The sequence below is a fragment of the Lygodium microphyllum genome, chromosome 17 (assembly GCF_053477565.2).
Source record: "Lygodium microphyllum isolate KBCC chromosome 17, Lygodium_microphyllum_v1.1.10, whole genome shotgun sequence".
Classification (NCBI taxonomy): domain Eukaryota; kingdom Viridiplantae; phylum Streptophyta; class Polypodiopsida; order Schizaeales; family Lygodiaceae; genus Lygodium; species Lygodium microphyllum.
In genome coordinates this window covers 112,654,839-112,678,501 of record NC_141151.1, presented here as the reverse complement: position 1 = coordinate 112,678,501, position 23,663 = coordinate 112,654,839, and the positions used below count along the sequence as shown (strand labels likewise).

The window sequence follows — 23,663 nt, the reverse complement described above, 5'->3', positions numbered from 1 at the left end:
ATCTCCATTCTTGCAACATCAAATGAGTGGCCAGAGGCCTACATTGAAAGAGGTTCATGTAATTTCCTAGAAATTCACATATCTAGGAATATATACAAAGTAGGAAAAGTGGTAGATTTCCTACATACCAATAAGTAGGGAATCACCTCTAAACCCTTTCTCTACATAAGAAATTTCTCATGTGATTCCCTTCTTATTTTAACTAAGAAACGTTCCATTTTCCCTAGCTTTTACATTTCCTACTTATGTGTATTTCTAACTAGAGAATTTCATGGGAATTATCTTTTCTTCCTATTTAGGGAATGATTAAAAATTCATTGTGTTTTCTATTGTAGAGGCATTGGCAAAAAATTCTATTATTCACTTTTACTCTATTAAAAGTGCTTTTTAAATCAAGTATTATTCTATTATTATTTATCTCAAAGTTATAAAAATATCAATCTATAATATTTTATTGTCACTATATGCTAAGTCAATGTATGATAAAGGTATGTTATATGTTATAATTTCCTATATGGTAACTTTTTCGATGAAGTTACTAAAAAGATGATATCTTTTTATAAAGTTAGTATATGTATAGTTATGATAATAAATTCCGTACATAGCAAGTTAGCAAAAAAAACTTTCTATATAATAAATTAACTAAAAAAGTCTTTCTATATTAGAAGCTGTCTTTCTAGATTGGCAATCTAGTAAAGTTTAATTTTTCTTATATTAAACTCTTTCTTGTTATATTGAAATGTGACTAGCAGATCCTCTTTTTTTTTCTATATAGAAAGTGACCTCTGGCATCTTCCGTCCCTCCTTGATTGCAAGGCTGACGTGCATGCACAAGCAGGATGAGCAGAATGAGTGAAGGCAGCCTTCGATTTGCATCACTTTTCATCACCAGCTGCTGTATTGGCGTGCTTCTCGTCTAGGCATATGTTACAAGTAATTGGCGCAGATCCGATATAGCTCTCCCCGTATAGGGACAACGACGACGACGTCTCCGGATCACCTCCACCTCCGACCGGTTGTTGCGAGGCATCGCCAGTACTATTAGGCGCTGCGGGCTCCATGTTAGCTGCACCAAGCTGCAGCTGATCCACGTCATGCAATCAGTAATGCTACCACGAGGAGCACGACATCGGCTACGACGTCGCAGGAGCTGCAACTGCAACCCAATTGCCGGAACCTCATTAAGCTGGCCCATGGCTGTAACCACATGAAGTGCCAGTTCGGCTACGAGTTCTGCTATTCCTGCGGCGCTCCATGGAGCCACACGCAGAGCGTGCCTACTCCTGGATGTGCGCAACATCATCCTCAACGCAAGACTCAGAGCTCCTGCATGCAACTGGCGGCCGTCCACGTTGTCGCAGTACTGGTCTGGGCATGCACGGCTATAATCTGTTGTCGCCGGCCGTTTATCTCTCTCAGTTACAATATACCGTCCAATTGCTGTATTCACATCTCATCAATACAAATTCCACAAGTATCAATTTTCATTTTCTTGAAATAAGCCTCCCCAGTATTGACGGAAAACATTCATGGTAGCACATATAACGACTATTATCTCATAATTTCGGAAGGATCTTTAATCAGATTGAATATATTTGCCATTTTTATAACTAAAATTTTTGAAGGGTTTAAGATTTAAAACTTGTTCTTGAAATCTCAAAGGTTAATTTTGGAATTTCTGCAATTCACTTTACATTAAACCTTGGTTATCTTTTAACATTGCCCCTCACCCAACCTTGGTTATCTCTTAACATTGCCCCTCACCCATAAAGTCACATATACACGTGCATATACACACACTCTCTCCAACAACACTTGGAGAAAGGAAAATTTCTTTGAAAGACACCTAGTTTCATTAGCTCCTTTCTCAAAGCTATGAAGAAAGCACTTTTTCCAATTTTCAAATTCCTCTACGATTTGAAAAAGTAAGCACATATAGCATCCATTTGTCACTTTCCGCCGTACAAACTGGGAGCACTCAAAGTTACGAATCAACTTACATAAGAACTAGTTATAATGTCAATGACACATCACAATATTTTATCATGATGGTGGAGGTTGCTCATTTAGATACGTGCTACATTGTTTGTTTAAGAATATGTTTATAAGTATATGCTTAGACACAAATTCGTTTATTCAAAATTGAATTGTTTTATTATAAAAGGCAGAAGTATTTTCATAATCAAATGAACTTATGAAATATCAACCCAACTTCAAGCTCATTTTGGCTAGGGGTTTTCTTGATTGTATCTAGAGCATATTAAATATCTTCTCTCTACATGTGGTACTTAGTTACTAATGCATTTTGACTAGTGATTATATGTGATGGCAACTAATGACATCACATCAAATGTTAAATATAAAGCTAGTCACATAAGTAGTTAGAAAAGTAGTAGAAGCGTCCCTTGATTGCTTTCACCATACTTGAAGTAACACATGAATACATGGGTGACATTTAACATGTCCAACCCAATGCAATTTGGAAACATTGGAAAGAACTTTGTGACTATACAACTAATACAACTAGTGATCTTATAAAACAAATGTTGGAAGTACTTGATAGAACTTCATAGCATCCTATGACTTGTTAAGGCAAACCATGAACATTGTGAGCTATTATTTAGACTTGAAAAAGAGCAATAGAAATTTTAGTAGAAACAATGGTAAATGTTTACAAGTTTTATAGTTTCTTGTAGCCCTCACAATCCCTTTTTTGTGCACTACGAGTAAGGAACCGACCATACTTTGATAACAACAATGGACAATTCTTATTATGGAACACAGAAGGCATGGAGAAGTCTCATGATTAAGAAAAAAAATGTACTTTAGAACCACAAGTAGTGGTGACATGTGCAAGGCGGATAGAGAAAACCCTCTCTATTATACACAAGAGGTGGATAGAGAAAATCCTATCGTACATGCACAATCAAGACACAGAGGAGTACTAGTAATGGTTTCATGAGCTTGGTACTAGGCAATCTTGCACACAATTTGGGGACTTTCACAACAAAATCCCTCTATCTCCAACTAGAAAAACACCTAGCCAAGCTTTAGAATCTCCATAAGGCCATCAAAATAACCTTGCAAGCCGACGGATTGGTCTAGTTCATCTATTCACAATCCATATCATTCCCCCCTAACAATGTTCAAATAGTCATTTGGATGATCTAATATCCATAATCAACAAACCATTACCTAAAAAAGCCCACACCTCAAAAAGATAAGAGTGATAATCCTAGTAGAAGCATGGATGTTGGCAATACTACTCTTTGTTCCTTACTACATCAGGGGGCTCACTATGTGTAAACCCTCTATATCATATGCATTCAAGGACTATTTAAAATACCCTTATTTGTTAAAATGTCCAAAGTAAAACTCGCCTCATTTCTCTTCAATCTATAAATGACTTACTTACACCCTTATGTATGAAGAAAATGTGCAAACATGATAATTTAAAATCCTCTTCTTTTTAACCTACATGATATACTCACATGTTTATGAGTGACCCCCCATCCCAAGTTTACTAGAAAATGTAGTCTAATATCAAAGCCAACAATCTTGCCCTCAAAGTATTCTCCATGGTATGTCTTCCTTTCAATCCCTTGTAGAAATATTCGAAGCCATGAGTTTGCTACTAATTTTATGGAATTCAATTTGCAAAAAATAAATATCCCTAACACAACCCAGTGTGGCTATTCTTGCAAGTGCAAGTCAAGTTTTCTCCTCCTCCACATAACATGATTGTCCTTTGGTAACTCTTTATAACCTCTAAGCCTTTTGCCCAATATTAGTCTCAATAGTTGATCTTTCTCCTCTCTCAAAACCCCACTCTAAGTTGACAATTTGTGAATTGCAACCACACAAGACCACAAACTTGTACTCCTAAACTCACTTCAAGCACTTGTCAAAACCCCTACTTTCAAGTGATACCCTCCCTTATGGTTGTCTAGTTGTGGTTACCAATAGCTAAAGTCACATCCAATTTATTTTTTCTTTTGAAACTAGGAGAAAAGTTGAACCCTTATATCAATGATCATGGTTTGTTCAATTACAAAATGGTCACCATCAAACTCTCAAAATTACTATATTCTACAACACAACCAATAAAACCCCCAAATTCTCAACATTATTATTACTCAAATTTTAACTACAACACTAGAAAATGTGCGATAGGCCATGTATCCATACAACAAGCAAGTGCAACAATTAAGATCCACATTTTATAGCACTAAACTCACAAATGAGAGAAAAGAAATACCAAGAAATGAGCTAACAATTTTGAGAATCTAATAACTGATAGCATTGGACTACTAGCTACTAGTCTACTACTCCACATGGAGCTATTAGCTAACATCCTTTTGCTAAGAACCTCAATGCTCTCTTAAAGGCTCACCATAAAATGTCTCATTTTCTCAGTACCATGTATTTGGATTAAAAGGAATAGCAAACAAGAAAATTTTAAGGTCCTCTAAATAAACAACTTAATTGGAAAGGCTACCCAAAATGCTAAAGAGAGGGGCCAATCATGCATAGATACTACCACCATCTCTACCAACGTCATGCCATTTCAAGTTTCCAAATTGCTTCATGATGGTTGGTTATCTCACTTAGGCCATATTGTGGTGCTTTCGACTCTCATCCTACCATGAGCCGAGTCCCAAAGCAATCTCCCTCCTCCTTCCACACTACCTACACTATAGCCATCATCTTATCTTATCTCAATCATGTTGTTGGCTTTCTTTGATACACCGTGACACTATATCATGATTGCTTTGAATGGTGTGGCCTCATTTGATGATTCTAATTTCTTTTCAAAAGGATTAATGTCATGATACTATGTCCATTCAATAAATCTTACAAATTATATAGAAATACTATAATTTCATGTATGTGTCGTGACAAGTGTTTGGTAGGGAAAATGAAAGTTGATTATGTCTTAAAGACTATATGGGAATATGAGTGATAGCTTGAGATACATCAAAGACTTGTCAAGTGGAAGATGGAGTTTACATATGATATACCTATCAAGTAAATGATCATATAGTTTGCAAAGATTGTACTTGTTCGGACCAAAAGTGTCACCAATAAGTGAGTATCCAAGATAATGTCCACTAGTCATGGGACAAGGGAAGAGATTCTGAATATAATGAACATGCAAAAGGTAAGAAGGAGAAAAGTGAAATTTTTGTGTGAAGCCGACCAGAAAGAGAACAAACTTATGCATTTTCTTCAACCTACTTGTGGAAAAAACATGGAGAGGTTGGGAGAGAGATGTATGCTTCTTATGCTCAACAATAAGCTCTAGTGGGATAGAAGGGGAAGTCATAACTTGAAGGAGGGTTTTGAAGAGTGGATTTTGAAGTTTTTTACTATTCAAAATAGGACAAAAAGGGAAAATATATATCGATAAATTTCATGAGCTTTAAACAAACTTCTAAATGCATTTCTTGATGGAATCAAACTCTCTAACACTTGAGAAGATTTGAGTATCATCAAAACTCAAGTTTCATTTAGGGTTGAAGTGGTTTTTGAAGCCCCACAAGGGATAAATACTAGGTTTGATGTATTTCGATACTTGGTATCACTTCCTAGAAGTCATACACATCATCTACTACATAGATTTAGATGTGTGCATGGATTTATGAGGTGCATGTATTTCATTTTGGACTATGTACAACAAAGATCTTGATATGTCAATGTCTAAGTCATGGTCTTAGATTGTGTATTGGGCAATCATCCCAAGTGTGTGTGCCAGGCCTAGGATTTGGGCACCTTATATGGTTAAATTGAGATGTACTCCTAGACCATATATATGGAATAGAATGATCCAACTGCATCTCTATCATTGTATTTCAATTCATCTAAACACTTAATACTCTTTCTTTCTACATGTTTCATGTCTTACTCTCTCTAAACCCTTCTGTCTTATACCCTTGTGATAGACCCTCTATCTTACATGCTCTGACATTGGTGAACATAACCTCAAGGTTGATAGAAGGAACATCTAGATGGATGATTCTTCATAAGCTTCAACAAGGTAAAAATTTTGGTGAATTTTAGCCCAAGAGTTATTTTTTGGAGGTTTTCTTAGTCAACATGCTAAATTTTTCGGCTTGAAAACTAAAAAAATAGCCCATATATCCAAAACTTTACATATTTTGATATGAAATTTACTCAAAAATAGGCCAAAATTCTAGATTTCTCACAACATTTACCCAATTTTCTAAAATATTCACTATGATCAAGCAAATATTCACCCACACATTTACAAACTAAAATTTTGAAAATCTCTTATTTTTCACCTTGAGTTTCAATATTAGATGGTACATGTGATTCTAAAGAGGGAAGGAATAAAATTTCACTTAGGTTTAGGGACTATACATGCTATCTCTCTGAAAGCATAAAAAGTTGTAGCAAAGGCAGTTGTTTCTATGGATATTCACCACATATACTTGTAGATCCATCCATAAAGGAGGATATAATGGCCAAATTAGCAAAGGGATTGCATTATCTTAGTCTAAAGGTTAAAAAATTGGATTAAAAAGTAAAGGAAAGGGGATGTGAAGTAGCCCAAAGGCTTATTAGATAAGGATTGAAACACTAATGTATATGGCAAAATAGTCTTTAGCATGAAAAGTGTGATTGTGTGGTTGATCGTGATGTAGAGGCCAAATTTGTGGTCTTTTGGAAAGATAGAAAATTTCATGGAAGAGAGATATGGTTGCATCTTGAACTAAATTTTGGTAAAGGGGATATGCAAAAGCACCCTGAGAAATTAGTAGTATGAAATGCATTTGCAACCATAGATGTTGTTACATATGGATTTTAAATCGAGGAATCTCTTGGTTCTCTTGATACATGCAAGATTGCCATGAAATCTAAAGTTTTCTCTCATGCTTTGGATTGTGTAGAGACGGGAAAGATAGCTAAGGTTGAATTGTCATGTGCTAGTCAAAATATACATAGTATGATAGGATGGGATGCTTTGGTGGATTCATTTATAGCATATGCATACTTAGCAAAAGTGCAGAATATGAATGCCATCATAGAGGAAAAGAGATGATGAGGTTGAAGGTACTTCAAAGCGCATGACATGAAGTACAGTGGAATAGTAGAAGGATAGTGAAAAAGTTATTTCTAAATACATAGTAGAGTATATAATATAGGATAAAAATCTAAATGGAAAGAAGAAAGGCAAGCAACTTGGATATAAGTTGCAGGCAGACATTGAGATTGATATAGACATTAAAAAAGTACTTGAGGAGCGCATCCTTGGTAGTGGACTTAAGTCTACACTTAGCAAACTACTTGCCATTTCTAAGTGTGAATTTTATGATTAAATAAATGATACCATTGGAAGAAAATGATAGTTTGTGGGAGAGCCTCATAAGCACTAATATATGTTGACAAGAAAATGGATTCATAAAGGCCTTTGTTGGGAGTTTGATTCCAATGCTATCATAAAGAGGATTGAATCAAAAAATGAGGTGATTAAGGATGGAAACAATATTGTATTAGCTAAAACGTTTATTTTGAGCACCAATACTCATAGAGAAGTTATGTAGCACTAGTCTCATGAAGAAAATGAAGGCAGTTTCATTCCTAGAAGTCATTACTCTCACATACACTAGGAAAGGGCTACAATTGAAACAATTGTGAAGATAGGTGAACACGAAACTCCATGTATTGCATTATTGGATCATGGGTCGAAAATAAATATTATGGCACATACACAAAATTAAAGGGTTTTTAAATGGTATTGCTATATAAGGGGACTATTGTAGTGTTGTTCATAGGATATTTGTGCCCCTTGAGAAATGATTTTTTTTTACTCTACTAGGTTTCATGTATGGATAGTAAATGGTTGGAGAAGATCTAAGAGATGTGCAAGGTTGAAAGGATGTATGTGTACAGAGATGAAAAAGAGCTTAACATGCCCCTATGAAGTAGTCAAGGTTATTGGCCATCAAGGCACTTTTATCTTAGCTACATTTCAAGGAGATGTCATTAAGCAGAAACATTAATGGTTCTAGACTATATAAACTTGTTCAATGTGACTATGATGACTTGATAAGAACTTATAGGCTATGAATGCATTAGCACTCAACTTGGTTCAGATTAGCACAATGGTGCTTGAAGCAACAAGTAAAGATTTTTTGGCTATAATGGTCATATGAAACTTATATGGGTCTAATTATTTCCAAGGAGTGCCAAAATTGAATTGCCTATTATTGGTGATACATTAATTCTTCAAGACATATCTTCTTATCATGAAAAATCCAAACAAATTTCATTCTTGGTACAAAAAGTGTAGGATGTTTTTGCTCTTACTACGATCTTATTGTGGGTAATGTGGGTTTTTTGTCAATTGGTAGCAAGGTTAAGATTTTTCTAAGGTTTTTTCATAAGTTTTCATTACATGCATGATGTTCATTTTTTAAAAGGTTATTTATCAACTAATCATTATGCCCTTTTTATGAGACTTATGGAGAACTATTTGTAACTATAAGGTTTCATGTGGAGAAACATGAATTGGTTTTTGACTCTTAGTCTAATTGGAGACAATTCAAGCATAGGAAATCAAGTCATTATGGCATGTCAACAAAAATTTGTAATCATGGAGCAACAAGGGTATGTTTATCTGTGACTCCTTTATGACTTGACTCGCACTTTGAAGGAAGGAGTAGTCCAAAGGAAAAAAAGCATGGACACCAAAACTTCACAAAATTTGATGCCCCTTTTTTGTTCCTTTGTTGATCAATGATGACTTTTTCCCATGCATTAGCATCACACACTAATTTGATGCCCCTTTTTTTTCCTTTGTTAATCAATGTTGACTTTTTCCCATGCATTAGCATCACACACTAATTTTTAGCTAATTTTCCTCACGAATCTATCTTCTCCTTCATACAACATGGCCAAGACCAAGGCATACAAGCATTGCATGCCAAGAGATCACAAAAGCAAGCTTGAGATGAAGATGAAGATGATCTAACATGGTCTGACAGCCCACCAAAGACAAAACCCTCTAAAAAAGAGGAGGTGAAACCAAGATCTACAAATCTAGCTTTTAATGATTAGGGTCAATTGTCTAGTCATTTGATAGATTATTTACTACATGTTGATACATCCAATGCCAACACAAGAAGATCATTAGGTTGTTGAGAGTGGAAAAATACTGAATTTTCAACTGATTTTTGTTGTTTTCGAGGACTGAATGATTGATTTTTGATGGATTTAGAGTAATGTATGGTTGTTAATGGAAGTGTTTGAGAGTGTTTTGGATGATATTGATTATGTTTTGGAAGATCATGATGATTTTCAATAGAGATATGAAGCTGTGTGATGCTCTGATAGGTTTTGTTGAGGTTCTGATTGGTTCTGTATACGTTCTGTATAGCTTCTGTTTTGTTGTTGTTTTCTTCTGTATGAAGTATGGATTGATGATTGATGAAGATTGAGATCTTCTGGAAGCCTATTGAATAGTTTTTGATAGTTTGGAATGGTTTGAATATGAGTTATGAGGTTCTGATGACCTTCTGTAACCCTCTGCAAACCTTCTATAGAGCCTCTGTCTCTGCTCTATCTCTGCATTGTAGCTGCTCTCGTACTATACCATACTGTTCTGTAGACCTTTTGTAAGTGTTCTGTAGGATGTATGTGTGACTTTGGGAAAGTTTTCTAAACTTTGGAAAGGATGAATCTAATTTCAAAAGAGCTAAAAAAAGTGGAAGAAGTAGCTGTTGAAGACTGAAGAGAAGACTGAGTGACAGTGAAAGTAGTGAGCTATGAAAAGACACTGTAGTGGCTTTGGTGACTCTTCATATCAGACATACCTCTTGGGGGGTCCATCCACGACCTGAGAAGGATTATTGAGAGTTATTATGAGAGTATTGTAGTGAGGATATGATGTACTATTGATAGAGAGAGAGAGAGAGAGCGAGAGATAGTCAATTCTATCAAAACAATGCAACTGTATATGAATATTATGTGATTGATTTCCATTCAAAAGATGGTGTATTATTTTGTGTTCTTTGTTCAATTTATGGATTCTATGAAAATGTTGAAGATTATGGTTGATTATATCAAATTCATGGGAGATATCTATTATGATGTTGTGTGAAGATTTGTTGTTTTCTTTGTTCTGATGATCAAAAGAATGAAATAAAAGCTTGTTGATGTTACAAGATAGATTTTCTTGCAAGAGAATTCCCTTTTCTTTGGTGTTCCTCCTTGGGCTCCATGTTTTTTGTGCACAGCCAGGGAAACTTGCCATCAACAAGCATCAAAAGAGGCTAAAAATGAAGGAAATGGCATTGCCAAGAAGATAAAAATCCAATGGATGTTTGCAAAGTTCCTTCTTCCACTGAAGAGTTGGAGATTCTTATTATCAAAGCCACTTTCCATAAGAAGTTCATCCCACAACGGCAGAAACATATCACCATCATGATGCATGCTCCATGTGGTGGACTCTTTCCTCTTCCTGTTGAAGCAGTAGAAACTTGCTGCATCTTGGTGGCAAGTTGTTTGGGAACAAACTGATGTGCAGAATCAGAGAGAATGACCATCCATGGAAGATTTGGCATTTAGACATCATCAAGTGGGAGATTGTGAAGAAGCTTTAAGAGTCGTGGTTAGTGGAGGTGCACGAAAACAAGAAGGAAAAGAGGTGGAATTTGTTCATGGATGCTCAATAGCAAGATATGTGGGATGCTTGATGCACTGACAACATTCTATTTGTCCAATTAGTAACCCACTGAAAGTTGGTAGACAGAGTGTTTTTCACAACATACACTCTTGAAACCCTCAAAAGCTGGCATTATTATAATGACACAACAACGATCCTAAGAAGAATGAGTTTTGATACTTCTAGAATGGAATATCTTCCCCTCTGTAGTGGTTTGAAAGTCAAATTTAAAGATGTTGAAGAGCAGGAAGTAGAAGAGATGTTGGCCAGAGAATCCCTCAAAGAGACTGAAGCCCTATTTGAAACTATCCTGTTCAGTATAGACCAACTGGTTGAAGCCTACCCCCTGATGAATGACACAATAAAGAGGTAAGCATTAGAATAAGTCGAGAGGTATGTGAGAAGGGAGAAGGAAAAAATCAAAGCTGAGAATGAGCTTGCAGCAGAAGCCTCCTTTGACGCCCTAAAAGCACTCTTTATAGAAGCCCCCATGGCAACTCAAGGTCCCCTTCCTAGTCAGATTTGTCCTAGAAATATTGATGATGACAGGCCAAAAAATGTAGTTCCATTGCCAGTTTTTAAGGGAGAGTACAATGAAGACCCTGATCTTCATGTAGCAGAATTTATGGTGGCATGTGTGGCTAACAATGCGAGAACCCTTGAGCATTGGTTAGCGATATTCCCCGCCACTTTTAAGGGCGCGACGTTTCAGTGGTATGAGAGACAAGCAGCAGGACACATGGGATGTGACCTGAAGTTGGCCTTCCTTACTAAATTCAAGCGTGAAGGTTTTGAAGAGCAGATGCGAGAGGAGTTCATGAACCTAAGTCAATCCTTTGGAGAAAGAGTAGAAGCTTATGTTTCATGAATGGAATCCATCATGAAGAGATGGAATAACCATCATTTGGACGAAGAAATCCAGAAAGGAGTGTTTCTCAGGGGCCTACAACTAGAAGTTCACAAGTTCATGGAATTGAGAAGAGCAGTCAATCTGCAAGCTCTAATGAAAGGTGTAAGATTATATGACGAAGATGAAGCAAGGTTGTCAATGACTCCAAGAAGACGAGTCTTACCTCCTCCCATGCCAGGAATGGTATACCCACCAAATGCAATCCCAGGGATAGTTCCCTACCCCTATCCCCAGATGCAAACACTGCCGCAGTATAATGCACCTAATTCAGTGTGGTCGCCGCAAATGATAGTGTGTCAAATGATGGTTCAACCATAGCAACAGTGGCCTCAAACAGTTCCTCTAATGGCAACTCAATAACAGTGGAACCCTACCAATTGGAATCAACAACCCCAAGTCTCAACAAAGGCTCTGAATCAGAGCCAGAATAGAGGACCTTCTGGATTGACCTAACCAGTTTATGCAGTAATTACAGAAGCTTCCCAAAATCCCACTCCAAGAACTTCAGAAGGTGAAAATATGAAGGACTACTTATCCAACTTAGTTGCAAGTATCAAGAAAGATCTTCTAGATGTGATTACAGAGCAGCTACAGAAGCTGAAGGTGAATACCGCCAATATATCCACTCGGGCATTTATCCACTCCTGTGGGAGCTGGAAGAGATGTGATGCGCTCTAATACATGGTGTGGAAAGTATCATCAAGCAGGACATTTAGCCACTGAATGTGCCCAAAAACCAACCAATATAGACGTTGAAGGTGAATACCGCCAATATATCCACTGCTGTAGGAGTTGGAAGAGATGTAATGCGCTCTAATACATGGTGTGGAAAGTGTCATCAAGCGGGACATTTAGCCACTGAATGTACCTGAAAACCAACCATTCCTAGAGCCTTCTATTCATATTGTTTGCGGAAGTACCATACAAAGGATATTTCCTCTCTAAAAGAGATGCATGAACGAAGATAGAAATATGAAAATGCAAGATTCAACTTGCTGGAATTCAAAATGACAACATAAGATATTGGACCCAAGCCCAAGGAATTTGGTCCTATTTTGTTCCAAGGATGTTTTCCTCTCAAAGTTACAGAGGATGACAGTTTGGCGGTGGTCAAAGATCAGAGGTGGAATGTTATAGGTGTGGAGAAAAAAGTCATATCTCCCCAAATTGTCCAAACCCTAGATGATCTGTGGATTACAAGCCCTTATGCAGTCCATGCAAAGGTGAAGGCCACATTGCAAAGGACTGTCCAAGACCAGCCCCCCTGTAAAGGCCAATGCCATTGATAGCCAACAGAAGGTACAAGAGCCTGCCTCCAATTTGGTAGAGTTGGAAGTTGTTGTTGTTACGCGCACCAAGAAGAAGGAACCAGTTGTTCAAAACGAAAATAATTATCCTGCCAAGACTGTGAAGTTCAACCTACCAACAGAGGGACAGAGCAGTACAGAACAGAACAATGCAGTAAAGAGCACTATAGTGCCATAGAGAGTCACAGAGACAATCTTAGAGACAAGACTAGAGGTCCAGGAGATAGATGATATAGAAGCAATTTCAGAAATAGAAGAAGTGCCGATGCTGCAATTATTAGAAGAAAAAGGAAAAATGAAAATGGGTGTAGCCCCATTCCCCAACCAGCTAGAGAAGCCTGTGGATCCTATTAAAGATTATGACTTGGTAAAAGATCTAGACACTTTTAAACCTAACATAACGTTCCGACAGTTACTGATGCTGCCTCCTAGCTGCCGAAAGAAATTCAAAAGCATCTTGACAAGAAGTTGTGGACTAAAGATCACTCCTTCAACAATGACCAAGACCAATAAGGGCCCAAAGCCTGTAAAGGAAGTAGATGTGGCTAATAACACCATATTGGGGAATATGGAAATTTTCCATAAGTTTGGGACATGTGGTCAAATCTTTGGATTTGTCATAACTTGAACACTAAAACTCCAAATTGAGCTCTCTATAGCTCAAGAGATTCCATTTTTCAAGTACTTTCCAATGATAGGTTACATCATATGCTTTTGAGAAACTTATGGGCGTTATTCAAGTGCCACCTTTTTAGTATTTAAAAAATGGGAATTAGGAGATTTCCAAACTCAATAATATTGTTTTTAATGCCTTCCTAGATCTTGGAACCCCAGAGATTTGGGTATGGATAGAAGGATGCTTTATTTCAGATGCATTGATTGATGGAGGCTCATCAGTAAACATAATGACGGATGTGACAATGAAGGAGTTAGGGTTGCAAGGAATTCAACCTACACAATGGCTTATCAAATTGGCAAACCAAAGAAGAATCAAACCGTTGGGCATCCTCCCATATGTTGAAACAACCCTTGCAGGAAGAGACTATTAGTTGACATATGTGGTGGTCAAACCGAATTCTTATGGGACCTCATACCCTCTGCTATTGGGAAGACCTTCGATTTTTTAAGCAAGAGCTAGGACGGACTGGTTCAAAGGGACCCTAACCCTAGGCAGAGGACCCAACAAAGTGGTGTTAAAGCTGTATAGATCGCAAAAAGGCAATGGATCCACATCCATTGAAGTCATAACTGACTCCTCAAACAAGGTAACAGATGGTACATCAGGAGATGAAGAGGCTATTAAGTAGATCTTTCCTAAGAAAACAGAGGCACAATCCCTAACAGCGGGCACTATAAGCCAACTACCAAGGGAAGTAAAATCCTTGTTCATGGGAGAATACCTCCTGCCTCAACTAGAATTAACTTATGAAATCACCTCTGGCAATGAAATAGAAGCATGGATGTACTATTTTCCCTATTACATGATAGTCGCAGAGACAGAGTAGAGGAAGTACAATTACAGAGCAGATACAGAGCAGAGACAGTACAAAGACATAGCAGAGGCAGTACAGATACAGAGCAGATATAGAGACAGTCACAGAGATAGTAACAGATACAGAGGTAGAGCCAGAGGCAGAAGTAGAGTCAGAAGCTCTGACAGAAGTAGAAGCAGATGTTGCAAAAGATTTGTTCTTCTCCTACAGAGCCTTTACAGAAGCAGAGATAGAGCCTCTAGAGGAAGAGGATGAAAATGATGAGGAAGAAAAGGAAGCAGGTTATGAAAGTGCAGATGAAGAATTTTCTCTGATAGCAGATGATCTTGTTGATGTCCCAATAGAGACCTCAGAGGTGAAGATCTCACGGTGCTGGATGGAATGACCATGATTCCATTTGGGTTGACCAATGGACCACAAAGTATGCGAAATCTGTATAAGAAATGGATTAGAAGCATAAAAATTAAGCTCACCAGTGGCTCATGATGCCCTGACCATTCAGTCCAGAGAAAAGATGATGATGATGCCCCCTGTCAATAGAAGCCCTTTAAAGCCCTTAGAGCCACGGCCTCTAGAAGGTTCGTGCTATGTGACATTCCTGGATGCATCCTCTGAAGATGAATCCCTAAGTCCAGAAGAAATCACCACTCAAATAGAAGAAAACAAAGCTCTGATACCATTCTGGCAACCTCAACAGACGAATGAGTCATCTACTCAGAAGGAGGATACTAGTTCTAATGGAACATCAGATGAGAATACTACTCTTCTGAAAGAGTCAGACCTCTATCCAGAAGCAATGCGTGGGACATTTATCCACGAAGTGGAAGGTGAAAGGCATGTAACATTCTTGGATACTGATGGTATCGAACGTCACCTAAAAGTGGGCCTCAATCTTCCAGAAGAAGAACTAGTGGTCTTGCAAGATCTACTAAAAGAGAACTTAGATGTGTTTGCTTGGTCATATGAAGATCTAAAGGGGACTGATCCCACAGTATGCCAGCATCACATTGACTTAGAGCTTGATGCAAAACCTATAAGGCAAAGACAAAGGCGTATGAATCCTAATTACTTTGCTCTGGTGAAGGTTGAATTATTGAAACTTCTTGAAGAAGAGTTCATTTATCCTGTGCCTAATAGTAAATGGGTTTCGCCCATTGTGATAGTACCCAAGAAGAACGAGAAACTTCGAATATGTGTCGACTTTTGAAAGCTCAATTTGAAGACGAAGAAGGATCGTTTCCCTATCCCTTTTACAGAATAACTGTTGGATACAGTGGAAGGTCATGAGCTATATTCCCTCTTGGATATATTCAACGGATATAACCAAGTCCAAATTGCAGAAGAGGACCAATCCAAAACAACCTTCACCACCGAATGGGGGACCTATGCTTATAGAGTGATGCCATTTGGGCTTTGTAATGCTCTTGCCATGTTCCAACGAGTAATGATGGTGGCCTTCCAGAATCATCTACATGATTTCATTAAGGTGTATCTTGATAACTTTTGTGTCTACAGCTTAATCTGTGAGCACTGGGGATACCTAGAGCAATGTTTTGACAGATGCCGAGAGTATGGGATTTCTCTCAACCCGAAAAATGTGTCTTTGATGTCTCCTCAGGAGTTCTTTTGTGCCATATTGTCCCTGCACAAGAGATTGCAATAGACCCGACAAAGATTGAGATGATGGCTACTTTAACAGCACCAACAAACCTCAAGCAATTAGGAGGATTTATTGGCCATGTGGGCTATTACAAAAGATTTATTGCACATTTTGCAACCAAGGTATCCCCTCTACATAAGCTTCTAAGGAAAGATGCGGATTTCCTTTCGGTTGATGACTGTGAAGAGGCCTTTAATACCCTAAAATAGTGCCTTATCCAAGCACCTATCTTACAGCCTCCTGACTGGACGAAGGAGTTCCATGTGCACATAGATGCATCAGTTGAAGGGCTAGGTGCTATCCTATGTCAAAAGGGCCCCTCTAAATTAGATCAACCGATCTATTATGCAAGCCGAAAGGTCACTGATAGGAAACGAAACTATACAGTGATAGAGCTTGAGTGCTTGGCAATGGTGTTTGCACTAGAGAAGTTTCGATACTATTTATTGTCAACGTATTTCAAGTTCTATGTGGATCATGAAGCCTTGTCCTTCCTGATGAACAAAGCAAATGTTAAAGGACGACTGATGAGATGGTTACTCCTCTTCCAAGAGTTCGATTTTGAAGTGATCACTAAGCCTGGCTGTTCCCATGTCCTAGCCAATCATCTATCAAGGATTCCTCAAACAAAAGAAGAGGAACATGATGATCTTGACCTTCCTGATGCTTCCTTGTTTCTAGTTTAAACGGTTACTCCCTGGTATGTAGACATAGCCAACTTCCTGGAAACTCAACAATGTCCTCTTAGCATCTCAAGCCATGAGAAGAAGAAGCTTATGTTAGAATCATCCCCTTACACTTTGCTAGGCGGTGCACTATACAAGAGAGGCAAAGATGAAGTATTGCGAAGATGTGTTGCAAGGGATGAAATCGGCATAGTATTGAAAGTATGCCATGACAAACTATGTGGTGGACACTTCACAAGAGAAGTGACAAGGAGGAAGGCTTTGTTAGTGGAATACTGGTGGCCTCGAACCTCCACAAGGATGCATATGATTAGTGTAAGAGATGTGATGCTTATCAGCGAATGGGGAAACCTACCAAAACAAGTGCCATGCCACTGCAACCCATTCTTCCCCTAAAGCCGTTCGAGAAGTGGGGGATTGATTTCGTGGGTCCCATTGATCCACCCACTAGATGGAAGCAGAACAAATACATCTTAGTATGTACGGATTATGTCACAAAGTGGTGTGAAGCTAAAGCCCTAAAGCTGGATGATGGTAAGAGCATAGCCCTGTTCATGTACGAGAACATTATCACCTGTTTTGGCAGTCCCCTTGAGCTGGTAAGTGACAGAGGTACTCATTTCCTTAACAAAATCATGGAGAAGCTGACAAAGCTGTACAAGATCCGCCATCGAAAGTCCACTCCTTATTACCCTAGATCCAATGGCCAAGTTGAAGTCACCAATCACACCCTCTGCTCAATTCTGACAATAACTATTGCCGCACATCGTCGCTACTCGGATGATTTACTTACAGAGGCCCTCTGTGCATACAGAATCTCTCATAAGGCAGCTACAGGACAGACCCCTTTCTAGCTAGTGTATGGTACAGAGGTTGTCTTCCCTGTTGAGCTGGAATTGCCCTCTTTGCGAGTGGCAATTAAAGAACACTTGGGAGATAATGAGTCACTTCAACACCCTCTCCTACACTTGGAATGCTTGGATGAGATACGATAGATGGCCCTACAGCTGAAGAAAGTCGTGCAGGTAAGATACTTGCAACCTGCATATCGCACGCAGAAAATGAATGAGTTCTAGGAGCTAAAACAGCTGGGGCTCATGCTTGACGCATACTATTATAAATTTGTCTCACTTCTTAAGTATGCGCCGCAGATGGACATGATATAGTAGGTGTCCAAATTTTGTGTGTGTTTAAATCCACCAGTAAATACCCATCTCGAATCTATGTGTCCATCAGATCTTCAGGATGCACTCATTCGAGCGGCGCCTATAATTCAGAAGGTATAGTTTAGACCAAGGGGTAACAAAGCTTGGTCTTATAATGACCCGAATAGAGGAGCATTCAGACCTTAGATAAAGAGAGTTCAAGGTCATAATTAGGGGCAAAGAAAGAAAGCAAGGGCTAACAATGTCAACAACTTTGTTCCTACTCAAAGCAATGGCTGAAACCTCCGTTGTTTCCAATACAACGAACCTGGTCACTTCAAGAGGCAATGTCCCAAGCTTGGTGGAGGACATCGCCAAGCGCCTTTCCAAGGAACGGGCCGTGGTCGAGGAGGCGCCACCATAGGGGGTAGCTAAATACGTGAGGAGAGATTAAGAAGAGAGGGATGCTGCTAGCTGTGAGGGAGAGAAGACTCTGATACGCGAGCAAGTGGTGAGCTGGGTGGACGCCACTGTGAAAGGGAGTACCATGCTGTGGACGAGGGGCTGGGCTACCGTGCAGGCAGCGGGAGTCACCACCAGACTGTCAGAGGGAGGGAAAGAGATTCTACATGTCGCCACACTGCATAAGGGAGCCATCTTCCCCCCACATGGAAAGTTTTGGAAGCTCGGAAGCTTCCAAGGGGGGGCTTTCTTAAGCCCCCTTCCTGTGCCTCATCAAATCCCCTCCCTTGGGGTTTTTAAAGTTCCCTTAGCCCCCTTTCCTTGGGCTCCCCTCCATGTTTCATAAACCCTTAAGCCCCCTTTTCGTGGATATTGGAATCACCCCTCCCCCTATGTCTAAACCCTTAAGCCCCCCTTTTCCAGGGGTGTTGGAACCCTCGTGTCTAAACCCTTAAGCCCCCCTTTCCCATGGGTGTTGGAACCCCCGTGTCTAAACCCTTAAGCCCCCTTTCCCGTGGATATTGGAATCACCCCTCCCCCCCCCCCCCCCCCCGTGTTAATCCCTTTAACCCCTATCCCTTGGCTTTGGAACCACCCCTTTTCCCCCATGTTTAAACCTTCTCTAGCCCCCTTCCTTTGTGGCGCATTGAAACCCCTTTCCTCCAAATTGCCCTAAGGTTCCTTAGTGTTGAGAGAGAGAGAGAGAGTACGAGAGAGATACACAAGACATGCTCCCAAAGAATGATTCATATTGATGTAGAGTTAGTATATATAGGTGAGACCCAACTCAAGTGAGAGATGATATATATAGTTGTAATATCCCCACTCAAACAAAGGTCTCTAGTTGCGAGTGAAAAAACCCTTGGGGAGAACAAGGGAAAAACCCGAGCCCCTCACATACCTACGATACAAAAATGATTTACTATAAAGTTTTCTTGAATACAATGATACATGCCTCAATCAGTGAGATAATAACTTGGAACAATACCAAGTGCATGTCTTAATGAACTAAAGTGAGTTTCATTAAGAGCTTTTGTGAAGATGTATGCAACCATTTGATCAGTAGGACAATGCTCCACCATAATGGAACCTTTCTTGACTTCATGTCAAACATAATGATAATGAATAGCAATATGCTTTGATTTACTATGTTGTATATAGTCTTTGGTAAGACTAATAGCACTTTGGTTATTGCTTCGAAGAGGTGTACTAGATGATGAAGGATGTCCCAAATCTGCAAGTAGTTGTCGAAGCGAAACTAGCTCGCGAGCTGCTAATGATGCAGCAACATATTCGGCCTCAATTGTAGAAACTGCAACACATCATTGTTTCTTGATGGACCAAGAAACCAAACATCCATTTACAAAGAAACAATTCCCACTTGTAGATCGCATGGATAAGTGTGAACTTGCCCAATCAGCATCTGTATATCCAATAAGGTCAAGAGAAGTTGAAGAAGATAAAGAAGAATCCTCTCAACGACGATAAATAAGACCAAATTCCTTAGTACCCTTGAGGTACTTAAGAATACGTTTTGCAGCACTCCAATGAATAATGGAAGGGGAAGAAATATATTGTCCCAAAAAGTTAGCTGCAAATAAAATATCTGGTCTTGTGTTTAAACCAATAAATTGAAGACAACCAACAAGATTAGCAAAAGGTTGATGAATGGCTGATTCTTCATTGCATGTTGTAGATGTACCCTTGGTAGAGCTCGAAAGAATGGGAGTGTTGGCAGAGTGCGCATTTGTCAACCCAAACTTCTTAACAATATCATTAATAAACTTTGCCTGGCGAAGAATAAGAATGCCTTGTTGTTGGTGTCATTGAACTTGAATACCCAAACAAGAAAAAATCTCACCGAGATCCACCATTTCAAATGCAGTCAATAAAAGCTTTTTCATAGCATCCAAGAAAGCAAAATTATTTGACACAAGAATAGTATCATCAACATATAGAGCAACAATAATAAAACATTTGTCCTCTCTTTTGATGTAAAGATTTGGGTTAGCAAAACATGCAACAAAACGTTTAGATGTGAGGAACTGATCAATCTTAATATACCAAGCAGGAGAGGCTTGCTTCAATCCATATAATGCACGATGAAGCTGGCATACAAGATGATCCTTTCCTGCAATCATAAAACCTTCAAGTTGCTCCATATAGATTTCTTCTTCAAGATCTCCATTGAGAAAAGCCGTTTTAACATCCATTTGGTAAATTTCTAGATCAAATAGTGTTGCAAAAGCCAAAATCATACAAACAGTTGTGGAGCGCACAATGGGAGAAAATGTTTCTTGATAATCTACTCCTGCAATTTGCAAGCAACCTTTTGCAACAAGTCGTTCTTTGAACTTATCAAACGAGCCATCAGCTTTGGTCTTGGTTTTATAAACCCATTTACATTTGATAAGAACACGATTTGGGGGGAGTTCAGTAAGAATCCATGTACCTTTGGAGATTAAAGAATTGTACTCAGCTTGCATAGCTTCTTGCCATTGATCCCTTTGAGACAAATTGATAGCTTCCATATACGATATTGGATCCTCTTGGACAGACATAGTATCATCAAAGACATCATATTCAATAGAATAGAATCCATGCTCTATCTCAATAGGAAGATCGACATAGATCTCCAAATTTTCATCAATCTTCTTTGGAGGTGAAGGAGGTTTATGATCATTAGAATTAGTAGACTCACAAAGTAAGTAAGGAAATGCACTAAGCAAAGACTATATATCATCTGAAACATCTGATGACCATGTGCCACCCATAGTCTTCTCATCAAATATAGCATCACAACTAATTATAACCTTTTGAGTAAAAGGATCATAAAATTTGTAACCTTTGGAATGATCTGAATAACCAAGAAAAATAACCTTCAAACTTGGAGGATCCAACTTATGTCGAGTGTCCTTGGGCACATGAATATAAGCAATGTAACCAAATGTGTGAAAGTGAGAGACTGAAGGTGTCTTCCCTGTCCAGATTGTTATAGGAATTTTGCGAGCAGGTGCAAATGTTGGAAGATGATTTTGAATAAAAACGGCTGTTAGAAGTGCTTTAGTCCAAAACTTTCGAGACAAACCAGAGTGTATAAGCATGCAACGTATAGCATTAAGAATAGTGCGATTTTTGCGCTCAGCAACACCATTTTGCTGAGGAGAATAAGGAACCGTAAACTCATGATGAATACCTTGATCCTTACAGAAGTCATCAAATAGATTGGATACATATTCACCGCCATTGTCACTACGAAGCGTCTTTATAGAGAATCCAATTTGAAGCTCCACACTTGTATTGTTTAAATATAGATAAAGCCTCAAACTTATGTCGGAGAAGATAGACATGTGTGTACCGTGAGAAATCATCAATGAAAGTTATAAAATATCGATATTGAGACTTTGAGGTAGGAAAAGGACCACAAATATCGATATGAACCAAATCTAAGAGAGCACAGGAATGTGATGAAGTAGAAGTATGGAAAGGCGAACGATCGTGTTTTCCAAGTGCACAGTACTCATATATTCCCATACGTGGATGAGATTTAAGATCCATACCTTGCACAAGAGTGTGACGATGAAGATCAAGAATTTTGGCAAAATCGGAGTGTGCAAATCGTTGATGCCATAATTTGCAATCTGCATCTCCAGGGGCAGTAACAACATTTGCAACTGTATTGTTCAATGATAGCTCAAATAGATTACCATGTCGAGGAGCCACTGTTATAGTATGTCCATCTTTCTCTATATGACATTGATTATGATCAAAGCCAACTAACAAACCAAGATCAACTAGACAAGCAACAGAAAGAAGATTTCTTTGCAAATCTGGAACATGAAGAACTCCTCTTAATATTCTAGTGGATGAAACAGTCCCCAGATATAAATCACCCACTCCTTTGACTTGACAAGTCGTATCATCCGCAAGGTAAACAAACTTCTTGACAAGAAGAGAATGATAATTGTGAAGCCACTACGATTGGTATGTCATGTTTCCAGTGGCACCTCAATCAACGATGAATAGACAACCATCATGAACATGAAGTACATTTTCTGGAGAGATATCATGATGGACAAAATTGAGCTCTTGATGAGTATGATCATCATTAGTTGTAGTTTGTTGAACAATATAAGCTCGAGAATGTTCTTCATCATATCTGCATTTATAACAACGACGAGATGGATGATCTGTATGTGCAGAATAATCACAAGGAGGAAAACTTTTGGACGAGCGAGGTTGCTTTATAGTAACTCCATGCTCCTCATCATATTGACATGCCCAGCAATCAGAAGCCACATGGCCTTTCTTATCACAATAAGAACAATGTTTGTTAGAATAAGCAAGACGAGAAGATTTACTACCTTGATTAGAGCATCCACCCTACTAAAAATGTGAAGCGGGACGCTTACGAGAAACAAAAGCAGCTTCAAAATCCCTTTGTTCGCGAGTGACCAAAACAGCATCAGATTTTTCCAAATGATGCTCATGACGTTGAGAATATTAAATAAGAGATATACATGCTTTGTCAAAGTGGATATCATCCTTGTTAGACAAAATAGTGATGATATTGTCATATAAAGAATCTTTGATGGTATGAAGAAGTTGAGTAACAATCTGATTTTTAGCAACAGGAGTACCAACAGCTCCAAGATGATTGATAATGTCTTTAAAAGGCTCCATATGAGAGTGCATAGAAGTACCAACCTTATATTGAAGATTCTTCAAACAAGTTTGGAGATATAAAATTTCAGTGATCGATTTCTTCTCAAACGTTGAGATAAGATACTCCCAAACAGCATGAGAGGTTTCTAGATGAAAGACATCCAACATAAGTGAGTCAGGAAGTACAAACAATATATAACGATGAGCTGCTTTGTCATGACGAATCCAATGAGTATGATCAATTTTCCATTGTTCAAATAATGGGCCATCAGTAATCACCGAATTGTTATTCATAACATCAATAGTTTGAACTGGGCAAGACAGGTCGCCCAAAACAGAATGACGAAAAGTATTGAGTGACGAAAAAGAGATCCCGAAATAGAGAGACGTAACGTGCAAGACGAGATGACACGTATAAGAAAAGTGCTGTTTCGGTCAAGCAAAGAACGTGAACAATAATAAAACATCGCTAAAAATAGGAAGATGTTTGCTTGTCGTAATCAACGTCATTAACGAAGACGAGCGATTAACGAACTCTAATTGGGGATTAACGAACTATAATTAGAATTACAATTTTAAATAAAGAATCATAGATTTGAGCAGAATTGTTATCTTGAATCCTGAACTGTCATAACTTTTAATCCAGAA

The 23,663-nt window shown here is 38.6% G+C and overlaps 1 pseudogene; it reads right to left on the bottom strand.

Moving 5' to 3' along the window:
* Positions 1-875: 875 nt before the first annotated feature.
* On the bottom strand, positions 876-23,309 carry LOC148022259 (uncharacterized; annotated as a pseudogene).
* Between the last annotated feature and the right edge of the window lie 354 nt (positions 23,310-23,663).